We start from the raw sequence: 19381 nt of genomic DNA on the forward strand, positions 1-19381 counted from the left end.
AGACTTCCCATTTAGAAAGAAAAAGAAAAAGAGCAAAGAAAAAGAGCTCATCTGTATGCAGAAGAGCAATCCAGGTGACCAACGAAGGTGGAAAATGATAATGCCCTTGGCATGTCAGGAAATTAGCAATTGTTCCAACCATGATCTGCACAGACATGCACGCAGGTGGAATTCAAAACCCGTTTCTGATAGTGGTGCTTCTCTGCGGCTTATGGCCTAACTTCTCCGCCACTCCCTTTCCATGCCTAGAGTGATCTCTCTTAAATGCCTCTCATTATTGTCAGCAGAGGATTAGAAGATAATAGCAGGTTTGCCTGTGGGGCGATTTGAATTTGGTCAACTTTTCCAGGGACTGCTTGGCCCGTGTGTTAGTAGTGCTTAATGGAGGTATCAATCTCTCCTTTCCCCACGTTCCATGTCACGTTTGTGCTGTGCCGAAATCTGTCCCCCACTGCCACAGTTTCTCAAACTTTTTATTCCCCTGTGGAAGAGACTTCAGTTTTCATGCCTCATTCTCAGGGCACTTGCAACTCTCCCGAAATATTTTGCTTGGGTTTTAAGCTTCCTTTATTGTTACGAGGTGGTCAGGGGTGACACGTTCCATATTTCTTTCCAGTAAACACTTCTCCAGCTCTCTGTAGCATCCCTGGCTTCCCCTTCTTCTTGAGGTGAAAAAGCCCCATGGAAGAATTTTAGCTCAGGCTGTCCTCCCCTGGGCTTTAAAGGAAGCACAACCATCCAGGAAATTTATTTATCCAATGAATTTTTACAGTTTGGGATGTTGTACATAGAAAAGCAATATATACATTTAAAAAATCTCTCTTTCTCTCTCTCTCTCTGTGTACACCACTCTCAAGAATCCTTGCCAAATCTACAACCAGAGACTATAATAATAATAATAATAATAATAATAATAATAATAATAATAATAATAAGGTAGTTGTGCTGTGCCGAAATCTAGTCAGGTAGTTGTTTATCTCTTTGACATCTGATGGGAGGGTGTTCCACAGGGCGGGCGCCACTACCAAGAAGGCCCTCTGCCTGGTTCCCTGTAACCTCACTTCTCGCAGCAAGGGAACCGCCAGAAGGCCCTCAGCGCTGGATCTCAGTGTCCGGGTTGAACAATGGGGGTGGAGATGCTCCTTCAGGTATACTGGGCCAAGGCCATTTAGGGCTTTAAAGGTCAACACTAACACTTTAAATTGTGCTAGGAAATGCACTGGGAGCCAATCGTAGGTCTTTCAAGACCGGTGTTATGTAGCTCAGTGGTATAACATTCGCTTTGCATGCAGAAGTTCCCCAGTTTCAATGCCCAGCATCTCCAAGGATGAGAAGGATTCTTGGCTGAATCCTAGAATTGCAGAGTTGGAAGGGACCCCATGGTCACCTAGCCCTGCAATGCAGGAATCTCAGCTAAAGCATCCATGACAGATGGCCATCCAGCCTTTGCTTAAAAACCTCCAAGGAAGGAGAGCTGCTGCCAATTAGTGTGGGGAATACTGGGCTAGATGGACCAATGCTCTGACTTGGCATAAGGCAGTTTCCTAATGTTCCTAATCACAAGTAGGGCCTGAATGGAAGAACTTTGCTATGAAACTTGCCACCTTATTGACCTCTCTTACAACTGCCTTCCCCTTGCCCCCACTAAAAAAACTCAACCATATCTGCAAGGCAGACCTGGTTTTTGTTTTGTTTTTGCTCTTTTGTGCACCATGTTTGTTCATTCTGATCTTGTGCCTGCTCCTATTGTTGTGAGCAAGAAAGGGGAGAGAGAGTCTCACTTTCCTGGAGATGTTCGTCAGCTGCCAAATGCGGGAAGAATATGCACGTCGCATGTTTCTGTTCTTCCGATCCCTCATTCATTATGGATGAGAGAAGTTGTTAAGGAGGCAACATGCTGGCTGATAGCATCACCGTTTCTCCCTTCCCTACAACACTTCTCAGCAAGGACTAACAATGCTTGGTTAATATGCATGTGTTTAGAGAGGCAGAGAGGATCACCAAAGAGTGGAATGCTTAACACGGGGGCATGCGCATGCGAGCTCATGTGCAGTGTTCATCCCTGGAGGAAGCACAAGAGAATTCAACCTCCCTTTCTCCCACCTGCCCTTTAAATCATCACCTCCAAGCTCTAGCAACATCCAGAAATCAATACAAACTGTTCCATAATAGTAAGACTAGCTTGCACAATGACAAGCAAAGCATTCGTCTCCATCATGGGGCTCTTAGGTTCTGCTATTTGGGGATATTTGGAAACACGATAATGATGGCGATGTTAAGCTAAAGACCCGAGACACGACGCTCTGCTCTCAGCAAAGTGAGAGAAAGAAAATAGCCTTTGCCTCTTCCAGATTTAAGCTCTTTGGCAAGGCTCCGTCAATGCCCAACTCTTTCGGCTTCTCATCTGGTTAAACAGATTAACTGGAAGTGCAAATCATATTATTTAACGTGACGTGACAAAAATAGCAAAATGAGAACCTTTCCTTTCAGCTGAAAAGGCATTTATCTCTTCCCCAACCAATATTCCCATGGGATATCCAAATCTTTACAAGCTCCTTTGTCCCTTCTTTCTCTATTGAAATGTATTTATTTTGAGGTTTTTACACTATAATTATGAATCTATTATATCTTTGGCTTAACCCCTGAACAAAGCAAGTCCAAGGAGTGTATCTGCCCCCACATACAGTCCCATCATGTCTTCGTTACCTTTTGTCATAGGCTGAAGACGTACCTCTTTACCCTGGCCTGTGACACTTAAGATGCGTGTTTTCAGTACCCTAGTTGTGGTTGCATTTTGTTTTGACTGTTTTTTCACTGCTGTGACCTCCCTCTGGGACCTTAGGAAGGAGATTCCAACTGACAGTACCTCCACCTCTAGGATTCTAGGATTCTATGACCTGCTGGTGAATGGTGAGTAAAAAATCTAATCATCATCATCATCGTTATCAGACTAGAATGGCTCTCCAAGTCTGCTGCTCATCCTACTATTACTAATAAATAGGATCCCTAGTTTGTCTCATAGACCCCAAATTCCCAGGGTGGAAGTGTGGAATGACTATTAAACCAGATTATTGCAGCCTGGCTGTGAAAACAGCTTGCCCTTGTTCTTTCCCTTCATCAGAGCTGCCTCTTATCTCTCTTTTTAACCCCTCTAGGTCTACTACTCAGTGCATAAAATTACATCCATCCCCAGCATTACGGCTCCCTCTCCACATAGCTGCTGGTTGTAATCATTCCTTATCTACATGAAAGAGAAAGTGCCGATTTGGGAAAAGGGAAGGAGGCAGCTGCTGAGTTAACATTTCCTTTTCTTTCATCTGATTTGAAATGATTTTCAACCCAGAGAACAGACTATCTGGGCGATGTCCACAGGAAATTCAAAAGTCTGTATGCCTCGACATGCATATTTAAAGCTAATATGGTGGTATCGCTTCAAGTCAATAAGATACAACTTTAATTGATTTCCTATACGGAAGCTGCTGGTCCGCAATATCGAAAAGTCATTCGTCACTGTCTCTTTGAAGGAAGGCGTGTATTATGAAACCTCTGGAGGTAGAGCTGTGAGGAAAGGGATTCTCAAAATTCTTCACCTTGCTTGTGGGTAGGAATATTGGGGTGACCATTTCACCAAATTTCTCCAGGGGGAGGAGAAATACTCCAACACTTTCTCAGGGGTGGGACTCACCATCACAGTGGTGGTGGCGGCGGCGACAAAACTTTCTTTCCACCAGCAGCAACAGCAGAACAATTTTGATAGCCCGGCCACCATGTTTTTGAGGGATGGAGGAATATGGTAGCCACTACCAAAAAATGGTAGACCATGCAGGGTTATTTATTGTTTTGGCCCAAGCATGGGTTTCCTTGTGGAATTTTAGGAGTGTGCAGAACCTCCTAATCGTATTGAAACACACTGATTATTATTATTGATTCAATTTGTTGCTTTTTTGCCACAGTAAAATGATGGAAGAGAAGACTCCCTGGAAAAGACCCTGATGTTGGGAAAGATGGAGGGCACAAGGAGAAGGGGACGACAGAGGACGAGATGGTTGGACAGTGTTCTCAAAGCTACCAGCATGAGTTTGACCAAACTGCGGGAGGCAGTGGAAGACAGGAGTGCCTGGCGTGGGGGTCACGAAGAGTCGGACACGACTAAATGACTAAACAACAACAAAATGATGGCTGTAAGCTCTTTCTCTCTCTCCCTCCACCTCTTTTTAAAAACAACAGGACCCTCTAAACAATGCCATTTCTTTTTCAAGTCTAACTGGGTATGGTTCCCTCTGGTGTTGCTAATGGTACCCATTATCTCATGCAACTTCTGTTCAGCTCTTCTGTTCTTTTCAAGTTTCCATGATCTGTATTTTGCTCTTCCCTTTCTACATTCTCCCACTTCATTTTAATTAGGTATCTATGGCAGGGAGTGGGGAGGGGGGTGCTGAGCACTGAGCAGATTCATTAATTATGTCTCCAGGTACATCTGGAATACATATGTTATTTTTCCTATGGCTGCAAGGCAGACGTTCAAGTTTCTAAGTGGTGTGTTAAGAATAACTCATTAAGATGGCCTCATCGTTCTCTCTCTCAATCTCTTTTTCCTTCCGTGATTGACAGCTCCTTTGCCTGTAATATAAAATACTACAAACAGCCTATGCTCACCTGCTAGGAGTGCCATTGTTAGATATTCATAGTGTGATCCTATGCAAATTTACACAGTCCAACTGTTTTTGTTGGGGCCTGTGTCATAGGATGGCAACACATCTGTGTCATACATTTATAGCACTGCAATGCCACTTTAGGAAGCCGTGGCTCCCCCCAAAAATTCTGGAAATTCTAATTTGCTAAACCTTGCCAACAAAGGTCCGTATAGTAAAAGCTATGGTTTTCCCAGTAGTGATGTATGGAAGGGAGAGCTGGACCATAAAGAAGGCTGATCACCGAAGAATTGATGCTTTTGAATTCTGGTGCTGGAGGAGACTCTTGAGAGTCCCGTGGACTGCAAGAAGATCAAACCTATCCATTCTTAAGGAAATCAGCCCTGAGTGCTCACTGGAAGGACAGATCCTGAAGCTGAGGCTCCAATACTTTGGCCACCTCATGAGAAGAGAAGACTCCCTGGAAATGACCCTGATGTTGGGAAAGACTGAGGGCACAAGGAGAAGGGGACGACAGAGGACGAGATGGTTGGACAGTGTTCTCGAAGCTACCAGCATGAGTTTGACCAAACTGCAGGAGGCAGTAGAATACAGGAGTGCGTGGTGTCCTCTGGTCCATGAGGTCATAAAGAGTTGGACACGACTAAACGACTAAACAACAACAAAAAGGGTGCAGAGAGTTGTGAGTATGGAGACTCCCTGGTCCTCTCCCAGAGCTACAATTCCCAAAGTAGCATAACCAACAATCCCTCTTCGCAGGAAACACTGGGAATTGTTGGTTCTGTGAGAAGACTAGCGGTCAGCCACCTAGCAACCCTCAGAGCCCCCCAAACAAACTACACCTCCCAGAATTCATATGGAGAGAGCCATGATTGTTCAAAGTAGTACAGTGGTACCTTGGTTGTCAAATGTACTCCATTCCGGAAGACCATTCAACTTCCGAAAAGTTCGACAACTGAGGCGCAAAGGGAGAATGTCAATTTCAATGGTGAAAATTGAAAAACACACCGCGGAAGCCATTCGACTTCCGAGACACATTCGAAAACAGAAGCAATTACTTCCGGGTTTTTGGCGTTTGAAAACCAAAATGTTCGACTTCTGAGATGCCCAAAAACCAAGGTATCACTGTACTGTAGTACTTTAAATGCATACCCTCCAACATGTAGTCTCTCTCAGTTCCAGCACCTCTCAGTGGGCGCCATTGCCCTTCAAAGAGAACCAGGGACTTCAAAGAGTACAGTGGTACCTCAGGTTTCAGACTCTTCAGGTTACAGACGCTTCAGGTTACAGAGGCTTCAGGTTACAGACTGCTAACCCAGAAATAGTACCTTGGGTTAAGAACTTTACCTCAGGATGAGAACAGAAATTGTGTGGCGGCACGAGGCTCCATTAGCTAAAGTGGTACCTCAGGTTAAGAACAGTTTCAGCTTAAGAACAGACCTCCAGAACGAATTAAGTTCTTAACCTGAGGTACCACTGTATAGCCCTCAGAAACTTCCTGGTGAGTTCTGGCACCTCTTTTCGTAGAAAAACAGTGCTGCTTAAAAGTAAATCTATTAGCATGGGGTCACCCTGAAATGTATCTTCGGTACATAATAAATGCAACGGCGTTTCCATTTTTTAAGTAATTACTTTTACAGCCACACTGTTGGAGGGGACGACCACACATGTTCAGAGTGGTTTTTTTTTAAAAAAAGAAGTTGAAAAATGAGACAACACAAAAATGCTAAAATTAGTTAGCATGCTGATTTGCCTGGATCTAAGACAGCGTGGTGTAGTGGTTAGAGTGCCAGACCTGGACTTGGGAGACAAGAGTTCAGTTTACCACTCGGCCATGAAGCTCACCCCGGGCCAGTCCCTGCCCCTCAGCTCAACCTACCTTAGGGGGTAGGGGTTAAATGCAGTGAGTATTGGTATTCTATGGCCGACAGCTAAAAAATATGAAAGAGAAAGGAAGGATTTAATCAATCTAGAAAGAAACCCATTAAGAGTTACAAAGGAAATCACTTGACACCTAAAACTCTGATGATCTGCATGTGCAAATCACCTGTCACAGATTAATCACCACATGTCACCGAAATCACCTAAGAACTCCGCAGATAAAGCCAGTTCACCTATTCAGCTGAGAATCCAGGAATGACAAGACATGGAGGGATGAGCTTGTAGGCATGACAACAGCCCTCAAAAAGCATCATTTGTTGTTCCAACTGTGACTGGGTTCCCTTTTCTAAGATGTACTTATTCGTCACTACCAGATTCATATGGCTGCCTCTTGGTGTGTGTTCTGAGGACACCTGACAAGAGCCAGAGGGAGGAGTAGGTCAGCAATAAAAAATACCAGTGTCAGTGAAGTGGTCCCCCCCCCATTTTTATTTATGATTTTAAATTTTATACATTTCAATACTTTTACAATCATTTTAACATTTCAAAACTCAACTTCCTTCCCCCTCTTTCTGCAGTTCCTTAATTTTTTTTTTTATGTTTTCTGCATATTCCAGATTAACTTAAATTAAGCATTTATTCATCTACTTTAAATGTATACTCTTCTAAAACTGCCGGTTATTACAATAATTCTGCCAGTGTTGTTATCTGTTTACAGTTTGTTAGTAAATATCCAATAAACCATTTCCATTCTTTTATAAAAAGTTTGTTATCTTGATTTCTTATTTTTCGGGTAAGTTTCACCATTCTGTGTATTCTATAAGTTTTTGTATCCATTCTTCTTTCCATTTTGGGGCAAATAACATTCTTGCCGCTGTAGCTGCATATACGAGTGAATTTCTATACAGTTTGGGTAGTTCGGTCCCTATAATTCCCAAAAGGAAAGCTTCTGGCCAAATGTTATTTTAAATATCTTTTTCAATTCATTATATATCATTTCCCAGTAAGCTTTAACCTTACTACAAGACCACCACATATGATAAAAATAACCTTCTTTCTCTTTACATTTCAAACACTTATTTGATTTTGATATATACATTTTTGCCAAATTATCCAGTGTCAACGAAGTTAACTCTTTATTTGAAGAAACCAAAGCAGCACAGGCCCAGCGATCCCAGCAACTCTTCCCGGTAGGTTTTGCCCCAGTGAAGCAGTTGTGAAGACTGGAGGTCCCCGCCTTCCCATCGCCTGCTGTGTCTCTTCCTCCCTCGGTTCCTTCCCCAGCAGCCTAAGGCTCTGTCATCTTGTCTCTCTTTGCTCCTCCCTCTTCATTCCTCTCCATGTTCTGGGAGGCGGGGGGGGGGGGCTGTGAGCTGTTCGCAGCAGGAGAGAGAGACTTCCTGGATTCTTCAGCGGCCTGCCTCACCTCTTGTCTTCTGATCCCCCTCTTCTCCTGCCTCTGATTCTGGCAGGGGTGCCAACTGGAATGAAATATTGCAGGGACCCTTATCATAAAATTCCATGGAATATTATCAAAGGCCTTCTTTCATCAATAAACATTAACACTGCTTGCTTATTGTTCCTGGTCTCTAGATATTCTATTATATTTAATATGTTCCTCACATTATCTTTCATCAGTCGACCAAGAAGAAAGCCTGCTTGATCCTCATGGATCACTTCTTTCGAAATTCCTTTCAATTTGTTCACCAATATTTGGTCACCATCTCCTCCCAGTGTGCTTCCTCTTCTCCCTCTGACCACTCCTCACCATCCCACCACCAATCCCCTGTCTCTGAGTCTTCTTTCCCAGGGAGTTCCCGGGGGGGGGTGTTCCCCCAACTGGTGCCTCCCACCACTCCTCTACATCCAGCCAGCCCACGACAACACCTTGCGAAATCACACTGCGAGGGACCAATGGTGGTCAGTGACTTGGATGGATTAAAAGAGGAGAGGACAAATTCGTGAAGGAGAAGGCTATCTGTGGCTATTAACCCTGGTGGTTATGTTCTATCTCCACTGATGGAGGAGGCAGCAATGTCCCTGAATATCAGACCACCCCCTAAAAATGCTCATGCCTGGGAAGGAGGAACGAGAGCTCTCTCTCGCTTCTGATGTTGGCCACATTGATCCGCTGCAAGTAATTAGTGTGTCGTTTTCATCTTTTATTTAACCCAAATGTCCATTAAAAGCCCTCAAAATAGAAACAAATATTTGAATAATTTATCTGGGCATAATTTCCTTCTGGCTTTTTGGAGACATTTTGAGTGGGTTTCGCTGTTTGCTTCTAGAAAGCGGCAAGCGAGGCTTTAAACTGCAGAGTTCCTGGAAGAAACAACAATGCCCGTTCATGAACCCTCTTTTTATTTATTTTTTACAACAAAAAACAACAACACACCACTTATTTTATAAGCCAGGCTGTCTATGGCCAAGATAGTGCTGAGTCTGCAGCAGGCAGCTGAATGAAGCCATTGCCTGTGTTGCAGCTCATGGGTGCTCATTAAAAAAGGCACAGCTAGCCAGTTTAATGGGCCTTGGATTAGCATCTCTGTGTGAGTCTACAAATACAGATCCCAACAGATTTCTTCAATACATTTGGGGCCACATTTTGCTGTGACTGTTGTGGCTTGTTTTGGGGGTCATAATCATGACAGGGAACAATACCAGTTGTCATCCTTATGCCTGAAGCATTTTTGTAACAGCTTATCAAATTTTTAAAGGGCCTTCTTGGTAGTGGCACCTGCCCTGTGGAACGCCCTTCCATCAGATGTCATGGAAATAAACACCTGACTTTTAGAAGACATCTGAAGGTAGCCCTGTTTAGGGAAGTTTTTGAATGTTTGATGTTTTATCATGTTTTTAATATTCTGTTGGGAGCCACCCAGAGCCAGATGGGTGGGGTATAAATTGTTGTTGTTGTTGTTTAGCCAGTGTCATGTCCAACTCTTCATGATCCCATGGACCAGAGCGTGCCAGGCACTCCTGTCTTCCACTGCCTCCTGTAGTTTGGTCAAACTCATGTTAGTAGCATTATTATTATTATTAGTTCATTAAAGGATGCAAAAAAATATGATTGTTATCCACTCATGTAAACCCTTCCTAAAGTATTTTGATTTGGACATTAGTTGCTCATTCACCCCACTAGTGCTGTAGAGACAATCTTCAGATATCCCTTTCTTAGAGTTGCATCCCTGACCTTAGCAGAAAGCCTAATCCCCCTGGAAACAAGGACTGCATTGCATTGATATTGTTACATGCTGCCCCAATCACCAAGTGGTGTGAAATTCCAGAGGTCTGGGTGCTTACCCAGGGTTCCTGTTTCCTTTGGAAATGAGGCACAGCAGAGACTGTAGTGTCTTTATGATATATGGTTCATTTACACATATATACAACCTGAGCCTACCACTCAGTGGATTTGTAACTGGCTGACTGACCGAACCCAAAGGGTGCTCATCAATGGTTCCTCTTCATCCTGGAGAAGAGTGACTAGTGGGGTGCCACAGGGTTCTGTCTTATTCAACATCTTTATCAACGATTTGGATGATGGACTCAAGGGCATCCTGATCAAATTTGCAGATGACACCAAACTGGGAGGGGTGGCTAACACCCCAGAGGACAGGATCACACTTGAAAATGACCTTGACAGATTAGAGAACGGGGCCAAAACAAACAAGATGAATTTTAATAGGGAGAAATGTAAAGTATTGCACTTGGGCAAAAAAAAACGAGAGGCACAAATACAAGATGGGTGACACCTGGCTTGAGAGCAGTACATGTGAAAAGGATCTAGGAGTCTTGGTTGACCACAAACTTGACATGAGCCAACAGTGTGACGTGGCAGCTAAAAAAGCCAATGCAATTCTGGGCTGCATCAATAGGAGTATAGCATCTAGATCAAGGGAAGTAATAGTGCCACTGTATTCTGCTCTGGTCAGACCTCACCTGGAGTACTGGGTCCAGTTCTGGGCACCACAGTTCAAGAAGGACACTGACAAACTGGAATGTGTCCAGAGGAGGGCAACCAAAATGGTCAAAGGCCTGGAAACGATGCCTTATGAGGAACGGCTAAGGGAGCTGGGCATGTTTAGCCTGGAGAAGAGGAGGTTAAGGGGTGATATGATAGCCATGTTCAAATATATAAAAGGATGTCACATAGAGGAGGGAGATAGGTTGTTTTCTGCTGCTCCAGAGAAGCGGACACGGAGCAATGATTCCAAACTGCAAGAAAGAAGATTCCACCTAAACATTAGGAAGAACTTCCTGACAGTAAGAGCTGTTTGACAGTGGAATTTGCTGCCAAGGAGTGTGGTGGAGTCTCCTTCTTTGGAGGTCTTTAAGCAGAGGCTTGACAACCATATGTCAGGAGTGCTCTGATGGTGTTTCCTGCTTGGCAGGGGGTTGGACTCAATGGCCCTTGTGGTCTCTTCCAACTCTATGATTCTATGATTCTATGAGCCTATGATGAAGGGGCCCACAGCATTACACAGCAAGAGGTTCTTGCTTCTCCCATGGCCACAGTCTTGGGTGCCCTCTGTCCCCCTGCTCCAGCTTGCTGCATTTTACAGACTTCCATCTTTTCTCCCTGAGCAAGGGGAAGTGAGCAGCCAATCTGACTCTGATCTTTGCACAGTAGGCTGCAATCCACCTCTGCAAAGGCCAGAAATTTCTATGCACCTTATGTCCCAGCCATCTTTTAATCTTCTTAAGCAAAGAGCCATCATCAAAGTTCAAGGAAGCATCCAAACAGAGGGGGAGGGGTGAGCGTGATAATTCATCAATGTGGTGTTAATGGTGTGTGGGGGGGAACATTTGCATGAAGAGAACTTCTTTGACATGAATGCGGGTTATGGAAGCTGCACATTTGTAGCACTGTCCATTATTTCAACACAGATTAAGGTTCTGGAGGATCGTGACCATTCCTAGCAATTCTTTGATGGATATGATTGGCCTACTTAATCATCCTTCAAGCTTCCGTACAAGAGCAAATTCTTTTTTAGCTGATGCACATGGGGGAATGCTGTTGCTTTTTCAGATCCCCTAAATACTGAGTGGTGAATCTCTCCCTTTCTTTTAATAGCTTAAAAAATCATTGCAGAGTGACAAGCAAATGATATCCTGCCTTTGCAAACATGCAGACATGAAAGACTCTCTCCACCGTGATTTTCTCCACTGTTGCAAAAAAAAAAAAAAAGGAAGAAAGAAAAGTATTTATGTATAATATTTGCATTTGAAGACGTCGACTGCATCACACATGAAGAAACAGCCTTTTTTCTTTCACACACTGACATTCAGATTCACTTCAGGGATGAGAGTATTAGCCATGGGAAATAGCTTACAGCTTAAATGGGGGCTGCTTCAGATGAGCGCTCATGGCAGAACAGGAAGTGTGAGTGTCCCACACTTCCTGTTCTTGAACTCCAGATGAGCACTTGGGGATCTTCCAACCAGGGAGAAATGCACAATATTCATGTGAGAATTTATAGACCACTTTGTCCATCAAAATATTCCTGCCGAACAAAATATGCAAATACATAACAAGTACATTCAAACCAGCTTAAAAACAATGCTGTGAAAAGTGTCAACCGCTGCCAAAACCAGGAACTGTTCAGTTAACAAAAGCCTGATTAAAAAGAAAGGTCTCTGGTAAGCATCTGAAAGTGCCCAGGCCCTAGAAGGTGCCTGTCGAATTCTTAACGAAACAGAACTTCACAACAACACCCTATCCCACTGTTAAGAAAAGCTAAAAACACCACACACCCCAGAACTATAAAGTCACAGAGTGTTGGTACAGAGCAGTGAACTGCCAGGAGAAGAGAATTTCCACCTCAAAAAACATACAGACACCAAAAATTGTACCTTGGGGCAAAACCACTTCTCCGTTAATAAATAAATCATTGGGGGTGGGGGCTGGAGTTCTGTAGGGCATGCACTGATAGAAAAAGACCTATATTAGGGTAGCTGTTAAAATATTCTGCCCTAGGGGGGAGACTTGGCACTGCTTACCAGCCTTGGAGCGATACCTCCAGCATCATTTCTGGGAGAGATTGTGGAGCAAAGAACTCATTATTCATGTTCTCGTTCGAAAGACAGCCCCAGCGCTCCTGCCACATTATATATTAGGAACCGATGTCACCTTAATGCGAATAAATTGATCACACTTTGGGGTCCTTCCTTCTTCTTCTTCTTTTAAATGTGCAAAGGAATGATTTTGTAGTTGACATTTTTCATCGCTGGGCAGACATTACGGAAGACTCATTCCCTGGGTTTTATCCTCTCTCAGACACACAGATAGATTTGTTTTCGCATTCATATTTCATAAGGATTGATGTGAAGTGATTCGAAACGGTAATGATGGCTGTGAGGGGGATTAAAATTGGCAATGGCAGGTTCTGGATAAGAATGGTCAACCACCCCCAGTTTTTCAAGAGTGTTGGAAAGATGAGCGAATTAAGACTGTGCGAATAGATGCCATTACGGAGAGTTATTATTGCTCGAAATACAGTATCGCCTTCCTGGCTGAAGGAAAATGTGGGACCCTATGTTGCAAAAAAGAGAGAGGTCAGAAACATTTCTCCTTCTCTCTGTTGTATGCCAGCACTGTACAGATCCCATTAAGGTAAAGGACCCCTGGAAAGTTAAGTCCAGTCAAAGGCGACTATGGGGTTGTGGTGTTCATTTCGCTGTGCTGGTTTTTCTTTGATCTGTCTAGAGACAAGATGGCAGTATGAGAGAGCTCTGTGTGGTGTAGTGGTTAAGAGCAGTAGTCTCATAATCTGGGGAACCGGGTTCGCGTCTCCGCTCCTCCACATGCAGCTGCTGGATGACCTTGGGCTAGTCACACTTCTTTGAAGTCTCTCAGCCCCACTCACCTCACAGAGTGTTTGTTGTGGGGGAGGAAGGGAAAGGAGAATGTTAGCCGCTTTGAGACTCCTTAAAGGGAATGAAAGGCGGGATATCAAATCCAAACTCTTCTTCTACTCTTCTTCTTGTTTGTCCACAGACAGCTTTCCGGGTCATGTGGCCTGCATGACTAAACCGCTTCTGGTGCAACAGAACACCATGACGGAAAACAGAGTGCAGGAAACACCATTGACCTTCCCACTGCAGTGGTACCTATTTATCTACTTGCACTGGTGTGCTTTCGAACTGCTAGGTTGGTAGGAGCTGGGACAGAGCAACAGGAGCTCACCCCGTCGCAGGGATTCGAACTGCCGGTCTTCCAATCGGCAAGCCCGAGAGGCTCAGTGCTTTAGACCACAGCGCCACACCTGTCCCCTACAGCAGGGGTAGCCCACCCAAGCAAGGTGAAGAGGCCCTGGAGAGTTGGGGAGGGCAGCAGATCTGCGCCCGCCTCCACCCCTGCGTGCTGCTGCTGCCTGCTCCCCTCTGGGAAGAGCAGGACACAGCGACAAGAGAGTTGGCTGGTGGAAAAAAGTGCTCAAAGAAGTCAGCCTCCCTTGCCGCTGTATCTCTCTCTTCGCCGAGAGTGGGAGAGGCAGCTGATGTGAACCCAAAATAACCCCCTTACTCAAGCAGGTTGGCTCACAGCCGCTGTGTTTCTTCATTTCCAATGCTGATCTTCATTCCCCTCATGTCTGATATTCGCCAAGGGAGGTCAGCGTCAGGAAGAAAGTGTGAGCGAGGATCAGCATCAGGGTGGGAAGGCATGAGAAGCAGCAATTGTATGTGGGTCATTGCATATGTCAGCAGTTGCACATAAGCCCGTTCCACCACCCCCCACTACATTCTGACCCCCGCCACCACCGCTGCCATTTTGCCCCTGTTCTGCCCGCTTCTGGGGCTGAAAATGATGCTCATATCAGCAGTCGTGCATCAGTTGGATCATGAGTAAGCAGGCCCAATCGCCTTCTAAATCCGGCCCATGGACGGTCCAGGAATCAGTGTTTTTACATGAATATAATGTGTCCTTTTATTTAAAATGCATCTCTGGGTTATTTGTGGGGCATAGGAATTCGTTCATTCCCCCCCAAAAAATAATCAGGCCCCCCACAAGGTCTGAGGGACAGTGGACTGGCAACCTGCTGAAAACATTTGCTGACCCCTGAGTTGGATGCATACAAAATGATCACGGCCTGTATAGAAAAGCATCCTTAACAAACTACAATTGAGGGAGGGGGGTTTTTTGATTTGCCTCCAGTGCCCAAATGTCTGGGGCCTTCCCTGATTTGCAGAGTAGCATTAGCAAGGGGACGGGCCATTACTCGGGGGTAGAGAATCTGCTTTGCAAGCAGGAGTCGCAGGTTCAATCCCCCTTATCTCCAGGTTGGGCTGGGAAAAACTCCTGCCTGAAATTCTTGGAGAGCTGCTATCAGTCGCTGTCGACCAGCCTTTTCCAACCAGGTGTTCTCCAGATGTTTGGGGTAACAACATTTTTCATTTCAATTCATTTCGCTTTTAATTTGTATATAGCCTTTCTCTATTTCTATATGCAAGGGGTGAAGAAACAACAAAGATCTCACACCCTTGTTACAATTAAAAAAAAGTAATTAAAAAAAGTAATAATAAAAACAACTTGTATCAAATAAAGTAATTTTCAACAATCCATTAGGCTATCATAAAGCTAAAGGGACCCCTGACCATTAGGTCCAGTTATGACCAACTCTGGGGTTGCGGCGCTCATCTCGCTTTATTGGCCAAGGGAGCCGGCGTACAGCTTCCGGGTCATGTGGCCAGCATGACTAACCCGCTTCTGGCGAACCAGAGCAGCACACGGAAACGCCGTTTACCTTCCCACCGGAGTGGTACCTATTTATCTACTTGCACATGACGTGCTTTCGAACTGCTAGGTTGTCAGGAGCAGGGACCAAGCAATGGGAGCTCACCCCATCATGGGGATTCAAACTGCCGACCTTCTGATCAGCAAGCCCTAGGCTCTGTGGTCTAACCCACAGCGCCACCCACGTCCCTAGGCTATCATAGTACACAATAAAATGAAATATCAGCAGGTAATAATTATACAAAAATTAACTCTTAACCATTACGATAAATAATTGCAAGGCTATAATCATTAAAAACAACATCAAGTCTCAATGCATAAAATGCCACAAAACTGTAAAAGGGTTCGTAACTGTAAAAGGGTCAAAATGAAAAACAAAGAGACACAACTTATAAAATTATCTTCTCTCTTCCCAGGTGCTTCTGCTGTTCTTTTTTTTTTTTTTTTTAATAATTTTTATTAACTGGCCAATCACATCAAATTAAATCACATCGCATAAATTCCAAATTACAAAGCCAAATTTTTAAATTTGGTTGGGGGAACCCATACTTCAAGATCCAAAGGGGGATCTCCCCTGATGAGTCAGAAATTAAGGACTTAAGTTGTGGATTTAAGACTGTGTGGAGATAAACTTTCGAACCAAAGCAATGTTTCAAGACAAAGCTGGAAAGCTAAGAGTTTTGGAATGACACAGTTAAAAATGCCGTCGCCATTTTGGGAGGCATTGGAGCTCTTGGGTCTGGGAGGAGAAAGAGAGAAATCAACTTCTCGGTGGGACTTAAGAGTGACAAATGCCTAATTTATGATGGAAAGAGCGATGTTATCTACGAATGAGATATATGGAAACCATCTGGACTTAGTTTGGAGGAACGGGAAATCCACACAGGATTATTATATTTGCTTATCGGCTTAAGGAGACTAACAGAAGAGATCATAAAGGAAAATGAGAAATTATATTAACAAGATATGATGTGGAAACACCAAGATAAGACTGGATAGAATTATGAACTTTGTCTGGACTGATTGGGACTGATTTGGACATTAACGCAGTAATAAGAAGATGATCTGAATCCCCCTTTGGATCTTGAAGTATGGGTTCCCCCAACAATTTTTTTTTTTAAAAAAATGCTTCTGCTGTTCTTAAAGTCATGGTCTGGGAATGGCTCCTAGGGCTGGTGGCCAGCACAAAGTCTCCCTTCTCACATCTATGCCGGCAGGGACGTTGTAGTCAAACGTCTAGAGGACACCAGGTTGGCAACAGCTGAGTTATAGCACCGCACACCACGCTAAAGCTCACCGATGATACCCAGAAAGAATGGGTTCTGTTTTATAGAACAAAGAAGAACAAAAGACCAATGTCTTTTTCTTCCCCACTCCACGCTATACAATTTTGGCTTTGGTTATGGAACAGAAGCTGTTCCCCATGCCATTTCTCACACGGTCACTTCTCATTGTGCAGAGCAGAGTGTGCCGCTGAAATATTAATTCGACTGAGATTACTCCTGAATCTTTCCTCACACCCCTTCCTCTGCGCTCAAGGCAATGGCGTTATGATCTAATCTGCATTCTCCACATGCTGCTTCCAAGCAGAATGGAGAGAGATGGCCCGGGGAGAACGAGGGGACAGGAATCTTGCACAAAAAGATTCTTCCAAGGTTGCCCCAGAGTGGAAGATGGTGGACCAACTCAGCTCTATGGGGCCCTCAGAAGTTCACAGCTGGAACAACGCGCAGGGAGATGACAAACGCATTCTGCACCGTCCTACCAGAGCAGATGGGATGCATTTGCTGGTCTGATTCCATTCATGGATACGACTTTCCATGCCATATCTCAAAGCAATTTCACAATAATAACATCAACAATAAGGGCCATAATTCAGTGGTGGAACATCTGTTTTGCCCTGGAATGATACTAAGCCCTCACCACTATAGAGAAATGCAAAAACGATGGTTACAGACCCTCCAAGGGTCCCTATTTTCCAGGGACAGTCCCAGGTTTACAGAAGCTGTCCCAGTTTTCTGATCTGATCCAGGAATGTCCCACTTTTCCTTAGGTTGTCCCTATTTCATCAGAGTTATGCAACCCCCGAGTCAAGGAGATAAGTACCTATACAACCTTTAAAGGATATCTGAAGGGAGCTCTGTATAGGAAAGTTTTTAATGTTTCATGTTTTGTTATGTTTTTATATATGTTGGAAGCTACCCAGAGAGCTTGGGGCAACCCAGTCAAATAGGCAGCAACAACAACAACAACAATGGAATGGGATGTCTCTATTTTCATCAGAGGAATGTTGGAGGATATGTGGTTAGGCTGCCAATACTGTTGCTGTCGTTGGGCGGGAGTCTGCCTGCGCCCAATCCAACCGCCCTCCAGTTGGGCATAAAGAAGGTGTCAGGATTGCGCTCTTAGTTGTGCTTCTGCCATTTCTGTTTTACATGTTCTTTTATTTTCATCTTTTATGGGAGGCAAGCGTAATTGCCTGCATAAATAAACAAGCGAGCCGTTACAATAAAACATGCCAACAAATCATTTTCATTTGATATTGCCGACTTTTCTGATTTTGTTGTCATAAATGAGAAACATCATAGCGTAATCGTGGGTCATAACTCTGGGTCAGCTGAACAAATGCTTAAGAAATAGAAATGCAGGCATCCCTCTTTTTGGCAAGGGGTTGTATTTATGCAGCGCATACCTCTCACTGGACAGAGAATTGCACACACAAGACGGAGGCCGTGTACGTCATCGGCCGACCAAATTCAGCAACTGGGGTTGTTCATCCATAGCTCAGGTGGGGCACTGGCCCCAGCCCAACTCCTCCAGCAGCCCCCTGGAGGGTGGGAGAACCAGTGTGATAACCTAGACCCCTTGTTTTCAGAGGCCCATGCATATGACAGCCACAGTTGGCTCAGTGCATCCACTCCTTGTTGTTGTTTAGTCGTTTAGTCGTGTCCGACTCTTCGTGACCCCCTGGACCAGAGCACACCAGGCACTCCTGTCTTCCACTGCCTCCCGCAGTTTGGTCAAACTCATGCTGATAGCTTCGAGAACACTGTCCAACCATCTCATCCTCTGTCGTCCCCTTCTCCTTGTGCCCTCCATCTTTCCCAAGATCAGGGTCTTTTCCAGGGAGTCTTCTCTTGTCATGAGGTGGCCAAAGTATTGGAGCCCCAGCTTCAGGATCTGTCCTTCCAGTGAGCACTGAGGGCTGATTTCCTTCAGAATGGATAGAGTCTCTTCCAGCACCATAATTCAAAAGCATCAATTCTTTGGCGATCCACCTTCTTTATAGTCCAGCTCTCACTTCCATACATCACTACTGGGAAAACCATGGCTTTAACTATACGGACCTAAATGGTACACCCTAGAAGTGCAAGAACTTAAATCAGAGTAGGGGGGCAGTCCTGCCAGCCAGGCTCTCTTCTGACATCTCACCCCCCCCCCTTCTTATCCATCCTCCTCCTTCTCAAGTGCTTGACACTCCTGGTCTGAAGTTCCTCTTCCACTGTGCTGGCCCCTGTGCTGAGGGGCGAGGTCCAAGTCCAGTCCGTGGTCAAAGGTGCAACGTGGAGGCAGTCCGTAGCAGCTGAAGCTGGGTGCAGGGCAGGGAGTTCGGTGAAGTGCGGAACAGGCATGTGAGCAGGGGGCCAGGGCAGGTCAGGAGCTCAGGCAGGAAAGCAGGACAGGGTACAGGCAGGAACTAGCAACCAACAATGTTGCTCCCACAACTTGGGACTGGGGCTTACTGGCTTTTATCTGTCCCAAGGCATAGGGCAGCCCCGATCCTCTGGTGACTCACCTCTCCTGGCCTGGAGGCGAGCACTCCTCCTGCGGGAACTTAGTTCCCTCCGCCTCTCTGCCCTGAGCCTCTGCAGCTCAGGAGAGGCTGGAGGGTTACCAGACCCAGAGGCAACCTCAGCTTCCCCTGACGGGGCTGAGAGTGGAGCACCTGCAGGCAATGGGTCCTCCATCACCTCATGAGCCAGAGCAGACTCAACTGATGCCTGCACCTGAGGATCCAGCACAGGTGAGGACCCTTCAGGCTCATGCCCCAGCCCTGGCTCAGCTGGTTCTGGAGGCGGGGAATCCTGTGCAGGCTGGGATCCCTCAGGTTCAG

At 45.1% G+C, this 19381-nt stretch overlaps 1 long non-coding RNA gene across 1 annotated transcript in view; it reads right to left on the reverse strand.

Annotated features, from left to right (window-relative positions):
- Window positions 1–7443: 7443 nt before the first annotated feature.
- LOC309345042 overlaps window positions 7444–19381 on the reverse strand; it is a 46787-nt gene continuing 34849 nt past the window's right edge. The window contains exon 3 of the long non-coding RNA XR_014157981.1: window positions 7444–8014. This is a non-coding gene — a long non-coding RNA (uncharacterized lncRNA). The remainder of the gene's footprint in view (window positions 8015–19381) is intronic.

The sequence above is a fragment of the Podarcis erhardii genome (genome assembly GCF_964252035.2).
Source record: "Podarcis erhardii genome assembly, chromosome: 1".
Lineage (NCBI taxonomy): Eukaryota > Metazoa > Chordata > Lepidosauria > Squamata > Lacertidae > Podarcis > Podarcis erhardii.